General features: G+C 49.1%; 3 non-coding genes across 3 annotated transcripts; all 3 read left to right on the top strand.

Annotated features, from left to right (window-relative positions):
* The first annotated feature begins 9890 nt into the window (after positions 1-9890).
* Positions 9891-9962, top strand: TRNAE-UUC (transfer RNA glutamic acid (anticodon UUC)). Its single transcript has one exon. It is a non-coding gene; the product is annotated as a tRNA-Glu (tRNA).
* A 325-nt stretch (positions 9963-10287) lies between these two features.
* Positions 10288-10361, top strand: TRNAN-GUU (transfer RNA asparagine (anticodon GUU)). The gene has a single exon. It is a non-coding gene; the product is annotated as a tRNA-Asn (tRNA).
* Positions 10362-10905: 544 nt separating this feature from the next.
* Positions 10906-10978, top strand: TRNAV-AAC (transfer RNA valine (anticodon AAC)). The gene has a single exon. It is a non-coding gene; the product is annotated as a tRNA-Val (tRNA).
* The last annotated feature ends 5375 nt before the right edge of the window (positions 10979-16353 follow it).

The raw sequence follows: 16353 nt of genomic DNA, 5'->3' as shown, positions 1-16353 counted from the left end.
TATCTGGCACGGGGGACATATATGTATATCTGGCACGGGGGGCATATATGGATATCTGGCACGGGGGCATATATGGATATCTGGCACGGGGCGCATATATGTATATCTGGCACGGGGGGCATATATGGATATCTGGCACGGGGGGCATATATGGATATCTGGCACGGGGGGCATATATGGATATCTGGCTCTGGGGACATATATGTATATCTGGCACGGTGGGCATATATGTATATCTGGTACTGGAGGCATATATGTATATCTGGCACTGGGGGCATTCTACAGTGTATATAATGGGCTTAGTCAGGCATAATGTGTGTAAGAGGCTCTACCAGACATAATGTATATAAGGGGCTTTGGGGGTAATTCAGACTGGATTGCTGCAGCGGCAGTGATCGCAGTCTGAATTCCTTTGTGGAGTGTGCATGCACCCTGGTAGCCCAGTAAGATGCTGACAGCATCTCTGGGCTGCGATCACCTCTGCCTGATTGACAGGCAGAGGTGGTTGCGGGGCGGGAGAGGGCGTGCCAACGGCATAAGAACACTGTTGGCTGGGTGCGGTCCAGACAACACAGGTGTGTCGGGTCCATTGCGGGGGCGAGCCGCGGCGGCTGCGTTGGAAGGGAGATACTAGCCAGGTGCAAAATCATCACCGCTATGCGATGCTTTCACACCAGTGCGGGGGTGGGGAAGGAGAGCCAGACATGCTGGGTGGACTAGCCCTGTGCTCGACGTCCCCCCGCATGTCTGAGAAACTCAGGGGCGGAACTACCAGCGGTGTAACCAGTGCGTTGCACTGGGGCCCGCTGGTGTGAAGGGGCCCACAGCCGCCCGCATTACAATGAGTCACATTGACTCACTGTATGCCGCGGGTAGCGCTGAGCCCGCCGCCAGTGTTGCTCTAGTGGACGGAAGTGACAGGGCCCCGGCCAGAGCAGGAGGAGTGTCCGGTACGCTCTTCTCTCTCCGCCTCTCCTCGGCTGCCTCTATTACTGTACGGGCCAGCTCTCCCCCTCGGCTCCTCCCCCCAGCTTTCCTAGTGCGGCAGCGGCTCATGACATGGCAGGGCTAGCTACCTGCCTCCGCATCACGGTACTGTACTGCTTCATATCAGCCGCCCCAACTTCATATGACAGCTCCCTCGCAGAACAGTCACGCCTCCCGTCCTCTCTCACCCTCGCTTCTCCCGGCTGCCGGGATGTCTGGATTTTTTAATGGGTGGGATGACTGGGTGCTGTAGTATATGTTGTGGGGGGCGGGGGGTATTGTCTGGATGCTGTAGTGTATAAGGCAAGTCTGGGTGCTGTAGTGTATGGAGAGGGGGTGGGGTCTGGGTGCTGTAGTATATGGGGGGTGTCTTGCTGCTGTTGTTTACGGGGGGGGGGGGGTTGTCTGGGTGCTGTAGTGTATAAGGCGTGTCTGGGTGCTGTAGTGTATGGGGGGTGTCTGGGTGCTGTAGTGTATGGGGGGTGTCTGGGTGCTGTAGTGTATGGGGGTATTTGGGTGCTGTAGTATATGGGGGGTGTCTTGCTGCTGTTGTTTACGGGGGGTTGTCTGGATGCTGTAGTGTATAAGGCGTGTCTGGGTGCTGTAGTGTATGGGGGGGGGGGTCTGGGTGCTGTAGTGAATGGGGGGGTGTCTGGGTGCTGTAGTGTATGGGGGGTGTCTGGGTGCTGTAGTGTATGAGGGGGGTGTCTGGGTGCTGTAGTGTATGAGGGGGGTGTCTGGGTGCTGTAGTGTATGAGGGGGGTGTCTGGGTGCTGTAGTGTATGAGGGGGGTCTGGGTGCTGTAGTGTATGGCGGGGTGTCTGGGTGCTGTAGTGTATGGCGTACCCCGCCATACACTACACGTCTGGGTGCTGTAGTGTATGGCGGGGTGTCTGGGTGCTGTAGTGTATGGCGTACCCCGCCATACACTACACGTCTGGGTGCTGTAGTGTATGAGGGGGGGTCTGGGTGCTGTAGTGTATGGGGGGGGGTCTGGGTGCTGTAGTGTATGGCGGGGTGTCTGGGTGCTGTAGTGTATGAGGGGGGTGTCTGGGTGCTGTAGTGTATGAGGGGGGTGTCTGGGTGCTGTAGTGTATGAGGGGGGTCTGGGTGCTGTAGTGTATGGCGGGGTGTCTGGGTGCTGTAGTGTATGAGGGGGTGTCTGGGTGCTGTAGTGTATGGCGGGGTGTCTGGGTGCTGTAGTGTATGAGGGGAGTGTCTGGGTGCTGTAGTGTATGAGGGGAGTGTCTGGGTGCTGTAGTGTATGAGGGGGGTGTCTGGGTGCTGTAGTGTATGAGGGGGGTGTCTGGGTGCTGTAGTGTATGAGGGGGGTCTGGGTGCTGTAGTGTATGGCGGGGTGTCTGGGTGCTGTAGTGTATGAGGGGGGTGTCTGGGTGCTGTAGTGTATGGCGGGGTGTCTGGGTGCTGTAGTGTATGAGGGGAGTGTCTGGTTGCTGTAGTGTATGAGGGGGGTGTCTGGGTGCTGTAGTGTATGAGGGGGTGTCTGGGTGCTGTAGTGTATGAGGGGGGTCTGGGTGCTGTAGTGTATGAGGGAGGTGTCTGGGTGCTGTAGTGTATGAGAGAGGTGTCTGGGTGCTGTAGTGTATGGCGGGGTGTCTGGGTACTGTAGTGTATGAGGGGAGTGTCTGGGTGCTGTAGTGTATGAGGGGAGTGTCTGGGTGCTGTAGTGTATGAGGGGAGTGTCTGGGTGCTGTAGTGTATGAGGTGGGTGTATGGGTGCTGTAGTGTAGGAGGGGGGTGTCTGGGTGCTGTGGTGTATGGCGGGGTGTCTGGGTGCTGTAGTGTATGGGGGGGTCTGGGTGCTGTAGTGTATGGCGGGGTGTCTGGGTGCTGTAGTGTATGAGGGGTTGTCTGGGTGTTATAGTGTATGGGGGGTCTGGGTGTTGTAGTGTATAGGTGGTGAGTGTCTGGGTATTGTAGTGTATGGGTGGTGGGTGTCTGGGTGTTGCAGTGTATGAGGTGGAGTGTCGGCATTGTAGTGTACAGGAGGGGGTGGTATCTGGCATAGTAGTGCATGAGGGGGATGTGTCTGGGTATTGTAGTGTATCGGGGGGGGGGGAGATGTCTGGGCATTGTAGTGTGCGAGGTGGAGGTGTCTTTGCTGTAGAGGTAATAGTACTGTATGGTGGTGGGTCAGGGGGATTATTGGAGTGCTGCAGGGGAGTTGGTACTAGTAAATGAATGAATGAATGAATGTGGGGAGTGTCTGGGTGCTGCTGGGGTGTTGGTAATGAATGTGTGTGTGTGTGTGTGTGTGTGTGTGTGTGTGTAGGTGGAGGGCACCAACCACTATTTTGCCTCCATATTTCTAGGAGGGCACAAATTTATAGTTTGTAGGGGGGGGGGGGGGGGGGGTGTTGTACACCCTAGCACCGTCCCTGCGCCCACCCCCCTGTATCATTCAGGCTGTGCTGCAGAAGAGGAGCAGCCAGCAAGGTGGGCGGCAGACTAGCTGCACATAACAAGAATCAAATGAATTACCAACAAGGAGGACGAATAGGAGGAGTGAGAAGAGGATGGGGGCGTTGACACCATGGTGGCTGCTGCAGGACTTAGGAGTCAGGAGCAGCAGGATGACCTCGGCGCCCCAGCCCCACTGGCCCTGAGGCAAAGGAAGGATGGAGGTCCGGTCAAAAGTTCTGGGAAAGCTCAGGTACTGTGTATCAGTGTGTTGTGTTGTGTGGCCTGGAACGGTTTGTGGTAGATATTTGCAGATTTCAATTTTCACTGATGCTTTTTGTATAAATCTATTTATTGTAGGATCGGTTAGTGTACTGTAATGGTTAACATTACTGCCTCACAGCACAGAGTTCATGAGTTTGATTCCCTCCATCACCCTAACTGTGTGGAGTTTGTATGTTCTACCCGTACTTGTGTGTGTTTCCCCTGGCTACTTCGGTTTCCTCCCACAATCCCAAAAATATACTGATAGGTTAATTGGCTCCCAACAAAAATGAACCCTAGTATATGTGTGTACACAGGTAGACTAGATGGGCCAAGGGGTGCAGCGGGGGCTGCAGTGAAAAGAGGGCGGGGGGCCCCAAAGCATATTGTCGCACTTCGGCCCTCCGCTCTATAGTTCCGTCACTGGAGAAACTGATCGTAGATGTGCTAAATTTAGCACATCTATGATCATATCTAAGGAGGTCATTCCGAGTTGTTCGCTCGCAAGCGGATTTTAGCAGATTTGCTCATGCTAAGCCGCCGCCTACTGGGAGTGTATCTTAGCATCTTAAAATTGCGAACGAAGTAATCGCAATATTGCGATTACACACCTCGTAGCAGTTTCTGAGTAACTTCAACCTTACTCGGCATCTGCGATCATTTCAGTGCTTGTCGTTCCTGGTTTGACGTCACAAACACACCCAGCATTCGCCCAGACACTCCTCCGTTTCTCCGGCCACTCCTGCGTTTTTTCTGGAAACGGTAGCGTTTTTTCCCACACGCCCATAAAACGGCCTGTTTCCGCCCAGTAACACCCATTTCCTGTCAATCACATTACGATCGCCAGAACGATGAAAAAGCCGTGAGTAAAATTCCTAACTGCATAGCAAATTTACTTGGCGCAGTCGCAGTGCGGACATTGCGCATGCGCATTAAGCGGAAAATCGCTGCGATGCGAAGATTTTTACTGAGCGAACAACTCGGAATGACCTCCTAAATTAGGCCCTTTACCAGGCATATTGTGTGTAAGGGAGCTCTTCCAGACATAATGTATATAAGGGGTCACTCACTCACTGCTACTCCATAGAGTTTCGTACAGGTACAAGTGACCTGTCTAAGGTGGCCATAAATTAGGGGTGCCAAATTGAGATTTTATCTCCCCCCCAACTGAAAAACGTTCTGACGCCCCTGCGTGCTACAAAGCTTTTACACCCTTGCTGTCTATTTTAGGATGCTTTGTATCAAATAACTATACAGCAAAAAGGAAACCAGAAATTTCACAAATTCATCTGAGGTTTTGAAACTTCCCTTTGAAGACGTTATGTTGAGGCAGGAAAGATCCCTCTGACCACGCACATCCTCTGTTGCAGTGTTGCATTGCGGTGTAGCTACGTTACTGAACATTTCCGCTTCATTTATATCTGGCAAGGCGACCTGTGGCTGTGCTGCTCTTGTGGAACCATAGAGTCCATATCACCATATTGCTGCATTGTTTGCTTTGCGGATCACTTTTACTTTATTAGAATTCATTTGTGGGTATAGGAAATCATTCACCGTGTCCTCCCCATTGCCAGGTCTTTTATGGAGCTATGATCTCATTGTCAGAGGGTTGTCGCTGCATTTGTGCAAGCAATAAATAAATAATGTTGTGCAACGCAATTTATGCAAGGTAATCCTACACGGCTTAGCATATATGTAATTCCTTTGTCAGTTGATGTGGGGGCTATCGGGATTGTAACCTGTGGGACAAGTACTAGCAAGTGTCCCAGGATTTCTACCAGCTCACTGAACAATAGGAGTTACTAGGCGTGCACAGATATGGTTTATTTGTCATAGAGATGTACGCTGACCTCCGTGTTTTGGTTTTGGATCTGTATTATTTTCCAAAAAAGTAATAAAAACAGCTACAGTATTATTAACCTCAATAACATTAATTTCCAGTAATTTCCATTCAAGTTTGACCACCTCACAGCTCACAATATTGTTTTCATGCAGTTTAGGCCAGAAGGTTGCACCGACTGGCTGACTAAACTAAGCGACAGCAGTGGGTGGCACAAACATGTGACAGTATAACTTCCAACATGGCACAGCTAGGAATCAGTGGCACTACAGTAGCAGACAGGGTGGCAGTTTAATAAACTGAAAGGAACAAATCTATAAGCAGCCCTGCGCTACCAGACGAAAAGCTGCTAGTTTGTAACACGTGGGATTTTCTCTCATAAATCCCTGCAAGACAAATAGATACAAAACACAAGATGGTTGCAAACTAGCGCTGCTTTAAAATATTAAAACTTTAAAACGGGAACTTGAAAGGAAAATGTCCTCATCCAGAACAACGTTCAGCTGTTTCCCCGTTACCAGAAAGACACTCACTTTATAGTTCTGTCTCGCTTTCCCATAAAGGTATCTTCTTGAGGAAGGGGAGGGAATCCCCGAAACGCGTTGAAGCTGTTGTCAGTGATTACATCTGACTGTCTATTCTGTTTTATTGGATGAATAAAATCGTGTGTCTTTGAAAGAAATACCGGTCTGTCTGACTCCTGCCGTCTGTACCGTGAAGGACACAAAAGATACCTTTATGTGCACTCGAGACAGGACACTAATGTAAGTGTTATTCCAAAAGCCTAGATCGTTTTAGATGATTATATACCTGATACCTACTGGCAGAAAGATACCTTTATGGGAAAGCGAGACAGAACTATAAAGTGAGTGTCTTTCTGGCAACGGGAAACAGCTGAACGTTGTTCTGGATGAGGACATTTTCCTTTCAAGTTCCCGTTTTAAAGTTTTAATATTTTAAAGCAGCGCTAGTTTGCAATCATCTTTTGTTTTGTATCTAGTTTAATAAACTACACAAATGTTTGTTGCCTACACAAGAAGACAGTCAGCAATGCTTCAAACAGCGCCTAATGCAAAGAAAAGAGCTGCAAGATGGAATTGTGCTTGGGCCCTCCCACCCACCATTATGTTGTATATATTAAACAGGTCATGCACAGTTAAACAAACCAATCACTTCAGCAACAGGGACTACCACTTGTGGTTGAAATGATTGGTTTGTTTACAGTAATTATATGAAATATTACACTGCGGTATGGTCTGCAGGGTCAAGTACTGTATGAATGTTACACTGCGGTACGACCTACAGCATCACAATACTTGTATGAAATTGGGGTACAACCTACAGCATCACAATACGTGTATGACTATTAAGCTGTGGTCTGATCTGCAGTGTCACAATATGTGTATGAATATTAAGCTTCAGTACAACCTGCCACCACAATACTTGTATGAATATTACACTGCGGCATGGCCTGCAGATTCACAATACTTGTATGATTATTACACTGTGGTATGGCCTACAGTGTCACAATACTTGTATGAAATTGGGGTATGACCTACAGCATCACAATACGTGTATGAATATTAAGCTGTGGTACGACCTGCAGTGTCACAGTACTTGTATGAATATTACACTGCGGTATGACCTACAGCATCACAATACTTATATGAATGTTACATTGCGGTCTGACCTGCATTGTTACAATACATCTATGAATAATAAGCTGCAGTACAATCTGCATCGTCACAATACTTAGATGAATATTACACTGCGGCATGGCCTGCAGATTCCCAATACTTGTATTAATATTACACAGTGGTATGGCCTACAGTGTCACAATACTTGTATGAAATTGGGGTATGACCTACAGCATCACAATATGTGTAGGACTATTAAGCTGCAGTATGTACTGCAGAATCACAATACTTGTATGAATTTTACACTGCGGTATGGCCTGCAGTGTCACAGTGCTTGTATGAATATTATTTATTTTATTATTTTATTAACAGTTTCTTATATAGCGCAGCAAATTCCATTGCGCTTTACAATTTGAAATAACAATAACAAAATGGGTGATAACAAACAGTCATAGAGGTAGGAAGGCCCTGCTCGCAAGCTTACAATCTATAGGATAATATTACACTGCAGTATGACCTACATCGTCACAGTACTTGTATGAAATTAGGGTACGACCTACAGCGCCACAATATGTGTGTGAATATTAAGCTGTGGTACAACCTGCAGCATCACAATACTTGTATGAGTATTGCACTGCGGTACAACCTACAGCATCACAATATGTGTATGAATGTCACACTGCGGTCTGACTTGCATAGTCACAATACATGTATGAATATTAAGCTGCAATACAAACATTTATTTTTTTTAACTTAGATTTTTAACTTTTTTGTTAACTTTTTTTTTTACACTGGAGCAGAACCTCTAGATGGACACAGCAGCCCCTTGATGGACACAGCAGCCCCTGGATGTACACAGCAGCCCCTGGATGGACACAGCACCCCTGGGTGGACACAGCAGCCCCCGGAGGACAAAACAGCCCCTGGATGGATACAGCAGGCCCTGGACGGACACAGCACCACTGGACGGACACAGCAGACCTTGAGGACAAAACAGCCCCTGGATGAACTGCACTATAGAAGCACCACCACCGAAGTGAAGTTGCGCGCCGATCACCGAGACCTTTATGTAGTCCAAAACCAGGGAGAATCAGAGAGTACAAGGATGACGCTTTGCCTTCTTTTGGGATCCGGGGTGGGAAATCCTGAGAAGGGGGGAGGGAGGCGCAAAGGGGAGCTAGTCGCACACAATATTTGTGAGGTGCCAGTCAATGTACTGGGCCAAGGAGCGCAGTGTGGCTGCCATCTAAACTTACCATGGGTAGTGTCAGAATGGAGATAATCCCATCTCCAGCGGCTCCACCTCCTCCCTCCCCACAGCCCTTCTCCACCCGCCATCAGGGCCCTCCTCTGCCCTACACCCAGCTCCAACCCCTACAGTGTGTGGCAATTGACTGTGGGCTGGCCCCTCTTCTATATATCTCTCTCTCTCTTTGTGGCAGGTGGTGTGGCGGGTTGTTCAGCTGCCCCTGAGGGGGGCAACATTCATCAATTTAAGGGCACCAAAATGAAAATATATCTTGCCCCCCAACCTAAAAATGTTGTGGCACCCCTGTGCAGTACCATACAGGGAGAATACTAAAACGCAGAAATTGACGTAACAATGGTACCATATTACTGTGGTACAGTCCGGTGTAAAAACTAATGACCTAGGTACTGTATGACGTAGACAAAGGCGAAGGTAGGTTGACTCTTGATGGCAAGTGTAGGAAAGTCAGATTAGTGATATGCCACTATTTTGGTGTCATGCCCTTAGATAGTGTCATCGAGCAGCGGAGATGGGTGACACGCGCACCATCCACACTGTGCCGGGAGAGGCTGGGGGTGTCCAGCAGATCCCGGAGTAAAGAGAAAGGGGCATGACACGCCATCACACCACCAAAACGTCAATGTGGGCATGTCACAAGGTCACACCTCCTTTCACACTGGGTACGTATTACACTGACATTGCACTGATAGTGCCAAACCCTTCACTCCTTTCATAAAATGCCTCTGAACATAGGGGGCTATTTATTATTACCAGGTGACAAGGATGATTTTATTTATTTACTTTTTAATATTACCCAATTTATCATAAAAATATCACCAAGGAAGCGGAGTGATAGTTCAGAGCTGTAAGAGGGTTACCAGGCCCTGATGGTGAATGTGTGAGCCTGATAGTCATAGCACAAAATCCCTAAAATTGAACCTTCACTTACACTTAGTACAAAAAAAAAGGAATTGTAAACATAGACTAAAATATGTAAAAAGGTGAAGTATTTGAAAATATTGTTCATTGAAGAAAAAAAAGCATCTTTATTTACAGAATAAACTTTTTTTTATTTTATTTTTATTTAAAAACACTCATCTGGCTCAGTAACAGAACAAGAATATCAGGTGAACCCCAGAGGTGTCACCTTCTTCTGCATGGCAAAGTCCTTTCCTACCTGCCATAGGACCTTGTTCCCCATTGTAACAGCTGACTGTTTAGTGCCTCTATAAACTTGAAGATGTTTGAGGTACTGGCAAAAAATGTCCCCATTTACTGCTGTCCATTGCAACTGAGATCTGTTTTAACCAAAGGCTCAGCATAAACTAAAGCAAGTCCCAGGGCACTGGAAGAGACTGTTTAAAAATGAAATTCCACCAATACAGATATATGTATATTTTAAAAAGTGGACAAAACAGTAATAAAAAGACGGAGTGCACTGTGAGTATAATTCAGCAATAGAGTCAGTGGCAATAAAAACCTTGCAACAGCCTCCCATATGGTCTAGCGGTTAGGATTCCTGGTTTTCACCCAGGCGGCCCGGGTTCGACTCCCGGTATGGGAAGTTCAAATTTTTTTTTTTGCAATAAAACAATTATGATAATATAATAGTATCTATTTACTGTCATGGAAATTATGATTTAACAGATTAAATAACAATTAGCAACTGCCTTCCAATTAAAAACCTAATGTATATAACATGCAATGGCAATGCCTGTTATTTGTTTTCTTTCTTTGAATAAATTCATCATTTTAGCATGTCCGTTTTCTATCATCATAGGCACATACGTCACTACTTCACACCCACGTCACAATCCTCCAACTGCTATAATCAGACACACACTAGGTTTCTGTTATAGAACGTTTAATAGGCAGCAAGAACCAGCGCAGTCTCTGTGGCGCAATTGGTTAGCGCGTTCGGCTGTTAACCGAAAGGTTGGTGGTTCAAGCCCACCCAGGGACGCATGTTTTTATTTATTTGTTTTGTTTGTTTGTATACACTATTAACTTGTGTAGGACAATTATTGATTGACTTTTACCATCCATGGATTTGAAACTTATGGTAGTATACTCAGAATGGATGATCTGAATTTACTGAAGAAAGACATTCTAACTAGAAGCACTGAGGTGAGAGTTATAATTTGGGCTTAATGTGGTCACACCACCCTGAATGTCCCAGTTATATTACCCAGGTATGCATTAATAAATAGATGGGTCTATAGTAAAAGCTTAGCGTGCTATTGCAATGTGTGATGGCATATTGCAGGAAAAAATCATCTCATACATTTTAGAAGTTGGTGTATGGAACTATAGAATTGTGATTATATCATGTAGTAAGGCTTATACCAGCTCTAAAAGTGTTCAGGAATTGTAACATGCACCAAGCTGATAAAGAACTCTCTGTAACTTATACACAGTGAGAACTACCTATAACTGAATATAAGCTCAAAGCTAAACAGGCATTCACTGTTATATCTATGCCATTGGCAGCATTATGCTACCAGGTAGTTTCCGTAGTGTAGTGGTTATCACGTTCGCCTAACACGCGAAAGGTCCCCGGTTCGAAACCGGGCGGAAACATGTTTTGTAATTTTTGCAAACACATTCTCCCGAACTAGTTTTTATTATTTACCGTTGTACATTGTAACTATGAACAATTCAGTAGCTTCCCATAACAGGTTTATTTATTATACATAGTTATGCAAAAGCAGTATCAAGTGTTCTAAGTATTCTTTTAATATACTGTAAAAACGAATACCCGTGCTGAGAATCATGCAGCTAACAGTAACTGACTGGCGCATAATTATGGATACAATGTTTCCGTGTGCCCAATTACTCAGTACAACTCCTTTCTTGTTTTCTTCCTCCATATACTGTAAATGCTTAGTTTATGGGTCTTAGTGAGAAAAGGTAACTGTATTTGGGCATACATCCCGACCATGAGCTACTGCAAATTGGTCCATGTTTTGAGGCAATGCATACATAAATCGGGGGCATGTCACGCCATGAATGGGCAATCAAAGTAATCTCATAGTGCACTATAACATTTTCCACAAATTGCGACACGATTTGCAGCAATGCACCTAAAAAGAGGAAATGTCAAATCACGTGCCATTACATGCATGCCAAATTCCAGGGTGGGCCTAGTGCTTTACAACATTGTCCTGCTGCAAATTGGGACCTTTCCAAACTATGGTTTTGCAGATATGCACACTCACAAAGAGCAGGTCAAAGCATGGGGCACAGCCAATAATCCCAACTACCTAATTCATCTGCACAACCTTCACTCATGTTTACCTTTACTCCAAACAATGGGAGCAATTCAATTGTTCAATAGAATGAGCTAGCATCTATGTACTAATTCAATTGTTCATGTGACTAGACCGACACTGGTCGGGCCAGCCACACTCGTGTGTTAAGAATGGACAGGATTAGTTGTGGAAATCCGCTACTCCCATGCTAAGTGCTGGACGAGCTGGAGTTACCTTGTGTCCTTTACACGGATTGCTGCTCGCACCTCAGGAGGGTTTGAACAGAAATCTGCAATAAGTGCATCGACGCATTCTCTCGGCCGGGATCCTGGCGTCAGTATGCTAACTGCCGGTCACCCGATCCCAACCCTTCTCTTGCTATACAGCTACTCACCTTCACGAATACCTAACCCTCACGAGATATTCTCCCACACAAACTCTGCAATGTAAATGCCCCTTTGAGACTTCTCCCCACTTCTGGAATTCCCGCTCTTGCTTGATCAGACTCTAACCCAGCTGCCACGCAATCTCTTAAAATCCATCCCTGCACTACATCTGATCCACCTCAAGTGACGAGGCTGAAGTTAGCTTCTTATTCGGCCAGCTTCAGCATCGTGCTCAAGTGCCACCAGCTGGAATCTCCTATATAATAGCCCAGATCTGTGACTTTGTGACTCATATATAATAGCCCAGATCTGTGACTTTGTGACTCATTTGCGAACGCTGGGCGGAGTCACATACACTGGGCGGAGTTAGTCAAATGAGTCACAGATCTGGGCAAATCTATAGGAGACTAGGAGCAGAAGCAGATGGTATGGGCATGGCACAGGCAGGGGTGCATACCTACCAGCTTTCTTCAGGCAGGAGGGACTGACATGCGGCGAAAAGAAGGCGTAACCAACGAAAAGGGGCGTGGCTTCACCGGAGGGACCCCGTTTTCGTCAGTGAGGGGGCATGCCCAGCGCTCTGTGAGCTGCTGGCATGCCCCCAGGGGCGGATTATGAGTCCTGGGGGCCCAGGGCACTTGAGACAGGGGGGCCCTATCTCATTGCTGTGCCTGCTGTGGGGTTGGGGGCGTGTCCTAATCGCGGCGACGTGGCCACGCCCCCTTATGCAAATTCCGGATATATTTTTTTCCATGGGATTTTGGCCCGTCAGCTAGGAGTAAATCCAGAGGGGGTGGTCGCTCCCCCCTACACACCCGCACAGGCAGAAGAAAGCAGGGAGGCTGCTGCTTCCCTGCAACACCACAGACCTGCCAACACGCAGCAGCGTGCGCTGGCTGTAGCACAATGCTGCTGCTGTTACTGGCAGGACGGGGAGCTTAAGAGCTGGGACAGAGCTACTCCAGCCAGGGAGGCCCCTAAAACTGTGGGGCCCACGGTACGTACCCCCTGGCCCTCCCCCCTTAATCCGGCTCTGCTGCCGGAACCCCCTCTTAATCCGTACCCCCTGATGCCCCCTCTCCTCCTGTCTCCACTAAATAGACGCTGTGCGCATCTATTCACCGCTGCTAAGCAGAACAGCGAGTTCAGGAGCTTCCCAACTGACCCCCCTTCACCGCGGGACACTGCGGGACACGGGTGGAACAGCGGGACAGACCCCAAAAAATAGGACTGTCCCGCGAAAATCGGGACAGTGGGGAGGTATGGGGTTATGTGAGGGGGTATGCCGTACAGACAGACGGGCACCGGCTCACTGTGTGCTTGACCCCCCACATCAGCAAACTCAGCAGGGGCTCTCTGGCGCGGAGGAGCGTCACTTTCTGGCACACTCCACGCTTCTTAGCTGCAGTTTTGTGGGGCACCTGCCGCTGTGCAGGTTCCATGGTGCCTCTGTTATCTCCAGCCCCGGCAACCCCACTGCTAGCTGCAGCGCTGCCACCCGCAGTGAGATGCACCCAGCTCCTTCACACACTTTAGCCGGCGGGTAGCGCTGCAGAAGTCCGCGCTGATTGCAGGCTCCGACCCCCTCCTCCCTCCAGCCGCAGCATCTCCTGGGAGCTAACCAGTCACTCCCAGTCTCCCGTTTCTACAGCGCCCGGCAGCCGCGAGGCCCGTGCCGCGTACATGCTACGACTCCCTCCTCCCTCCAGCCGCAGCGTCTCCTGGGGGCTAACCAGTCACCCCCAGTCTCCCCTTACCACAGTGCCTGGCAGCCGAGAGGTCCGCGCCGCGTGCTTGCTATATGACCCCCTCCTCCCTCCAGCCGCAGCATCTCCCGGGGACTAACCAGTCACTCCCAGTCTCCCCTTACCACAGTGCCTGGCAGCTGTGTGAGGTCTGCGGTGTGTGACTGAGGAGGGGGGAGGGATGCGGACGGGCAGAGGAAGCAGGACTCCAGCCTGAGAGAGTCAGCCATGCCAAGTCTCCACCAGCAGCAGATCCCAACAGGTTGGAGTGGAACAGCAGCAGCCAGCAGCAGTGACTCCGGTAAGACACATCTGTCACCACTGTTCTGTTCCTAATACCAATCTCTCCCGTGCCCTGTGTTCTGTCATGTCCCTGTCACCCCTGGCCTTGCCCTGTCACCCTTATCTGGCCCTTTCACCCTTATCCTGGCCATTTCATCCTTATCCTGGCCCTGTCACCCTTATGCCGGCCCTGTTACCCCTGTGCTTGCCCTGTCAACCCTATAATGGCCCTGTCACCCCTGTCCTGGTCCTGCTGTCCCTACCCTGGCCATGTCACCCCTATCCTATCCTGTCCCTGTCATTTCTGTCCTGGCCCCGTTGCCTCTGTCCTGGCCCCGTCACCCCTGTCCTGGCCCTGTTACTGCATACCCTCCAACTACCTTTTTGGCAGGTACAGTCCCCGCAGCGCCTCCAGACCCCTCCCCAATGCACCACACCTCCGCACCTTCCCCTCCACCACATGCGGCACCCCACCCCTCCCCCACACGCAGTGCCTCCAGACCCCTCCCCAATGCACCACACCTCCGCACCTTCCCCTCCACCACATGCGGCGCGGCGCGGCACCCCACCCCTCCCCCATACGCAGTGCCTCCAGACCCCCTACACCACCCACGGCTCCCACTCCCCCGCCAACAGCACCTCCAGGCCCCCTCCACCCCCCATATATGTCTCCCCCCACACCTGCCCCCCCTCCACCCACAGCATCTGCAGACACCATCCTCAATCCGTGGTCCCCCCCCCCACTCCTCCCCTACACCTGCCCCTCCACCACCTGCAGCGCTTCGAGACCCCCTTCCCCATCTGCAGCACCACCTGTACCTGCTCCTCCCCCACCCATGGTGCCTCCAGACCCCCTACCCCACCCCCGCCACCCCTTCCCATCCCACAGCACCTCTGGAACCCTTCACCCATCCGCAACATCCCCGCACCTGCCCCTCTCCCACCCATGGCACCCCTGCCCCTCCCCCACCTGCAGCCTCTGGACCCCTCCCCCATCTGCAGCCCCCACTCCTCTGCCCCTCCCCCATCCGTAGCACCTCCCGACCCTTCCCCATCCGGGCCCCCCCACGCATCCGCCCCCTCCTCCACCCGCAGCATCTACAGACACCCTCCCCCATCCGCAGTCCCCCCGCACCCGCTACATTCTGTACATCATGCCCTGCAGGTGCTGTTCACGCCGTCGCAAGGGGCTGCGCCTCCTTCACCAACGCACGCCCTTTCATTGTGCAATATTTAACCACTAACAAAGGAATGCAGGTAATACTCCATATAATACAAATATTGAACCCGAGAAAGGCATGCAAGGGTTAAGGGGGCGTAGCCCCTTGCGACGGTGTGAAGAGCGCCCGTAGGGCACGATGAAGCACCTAGTATGTTATAATTATCATTCCCTCTCTACTAGATGGTGCTACTCAGAATATATGTTACACCATTATCAAGGTAGGGACAATCTTGGAATAAGCTTTGCTAAGCAAAAATTATCTTTAGAAACCACTTCATTAAATTCTCATAAATCTGTTTTTAGGTGTATTTACATTAGGAAAATATAAATCTCTTACTAGGTGTAAGTGTGCAGCAGTGACTGCTTTTGTAAATGTAATAAAAATTATTTACTTCTTTACTCTAAGCTAGCAGTCCCCATATCACCTAATCCGTATTTATTGATATTTGTACTTATTTCAATACAGTCGTTTTCACATCAGCTCTTTTATAACCGTTGGCTACAGTTCTGTTCACTGAGATTGTTGCTTCCAGTCTCCACCCTGGAGATTATCTGTATCAGTTTGGCAGTGAAATAATAGACATCTAAATGTAAGAAAAAGAAGTGACATTATAAGAACTAATTTTGAATCCAAATTAAACACTGAGCCCCAAACAGGACACTTGTCATTTTCCTAATTGCTATGCCAGGCTTACAGGCCTCATCTTCCCACAAGATGAGGGCTTTGAAATTATAGAATTATATAAGACACAAAAGCATAAACTGGTATTTCACTTGAAGAACATTTATCACCTACTCACAAGCCCCGTGATAAGATACAGAAGTAAGTGGGGTATACACGGAGAAATCCATGTTTAAAATCTAAGCAATCTGACTAGATTGCTTAGATTAGATTGAGCCTCAATCTAGCAAGTCGCTCACTTCAGCGCTGTGTGAAGTGAGCGTCCCCCCTCGCTCAGCACATCACGCTGTGCTGAACAGGGGGGGGGGGGGGAGAGATGTGTGCTGAGCGGTCTGTGTTAAGATCGCTCAGCACACATCTCCGTCAGTACTGGGCTGGCGTCTCAGG

The sequence above is a fragment of the Pseudophryne corroboree genome, chromosome 2 (genome assembly GCF_028390025.1).
Source record: "Pseudophryne corroboree isolate aPseCor3 chromosome 2, aPseCor3.hap2, whole genome shotgun sequence".
Lineage (NCBI taxonomy): Eukaryota > Metazoa > Chordata > Amphibia > Anura > Myobatrachidae > Pseudophryne > Pseudophryne corroboree.
Note: the sequence above shows the minus strand (reverse complement) of the source record. Positions and strands in the feature narration are given on the sequence as shown.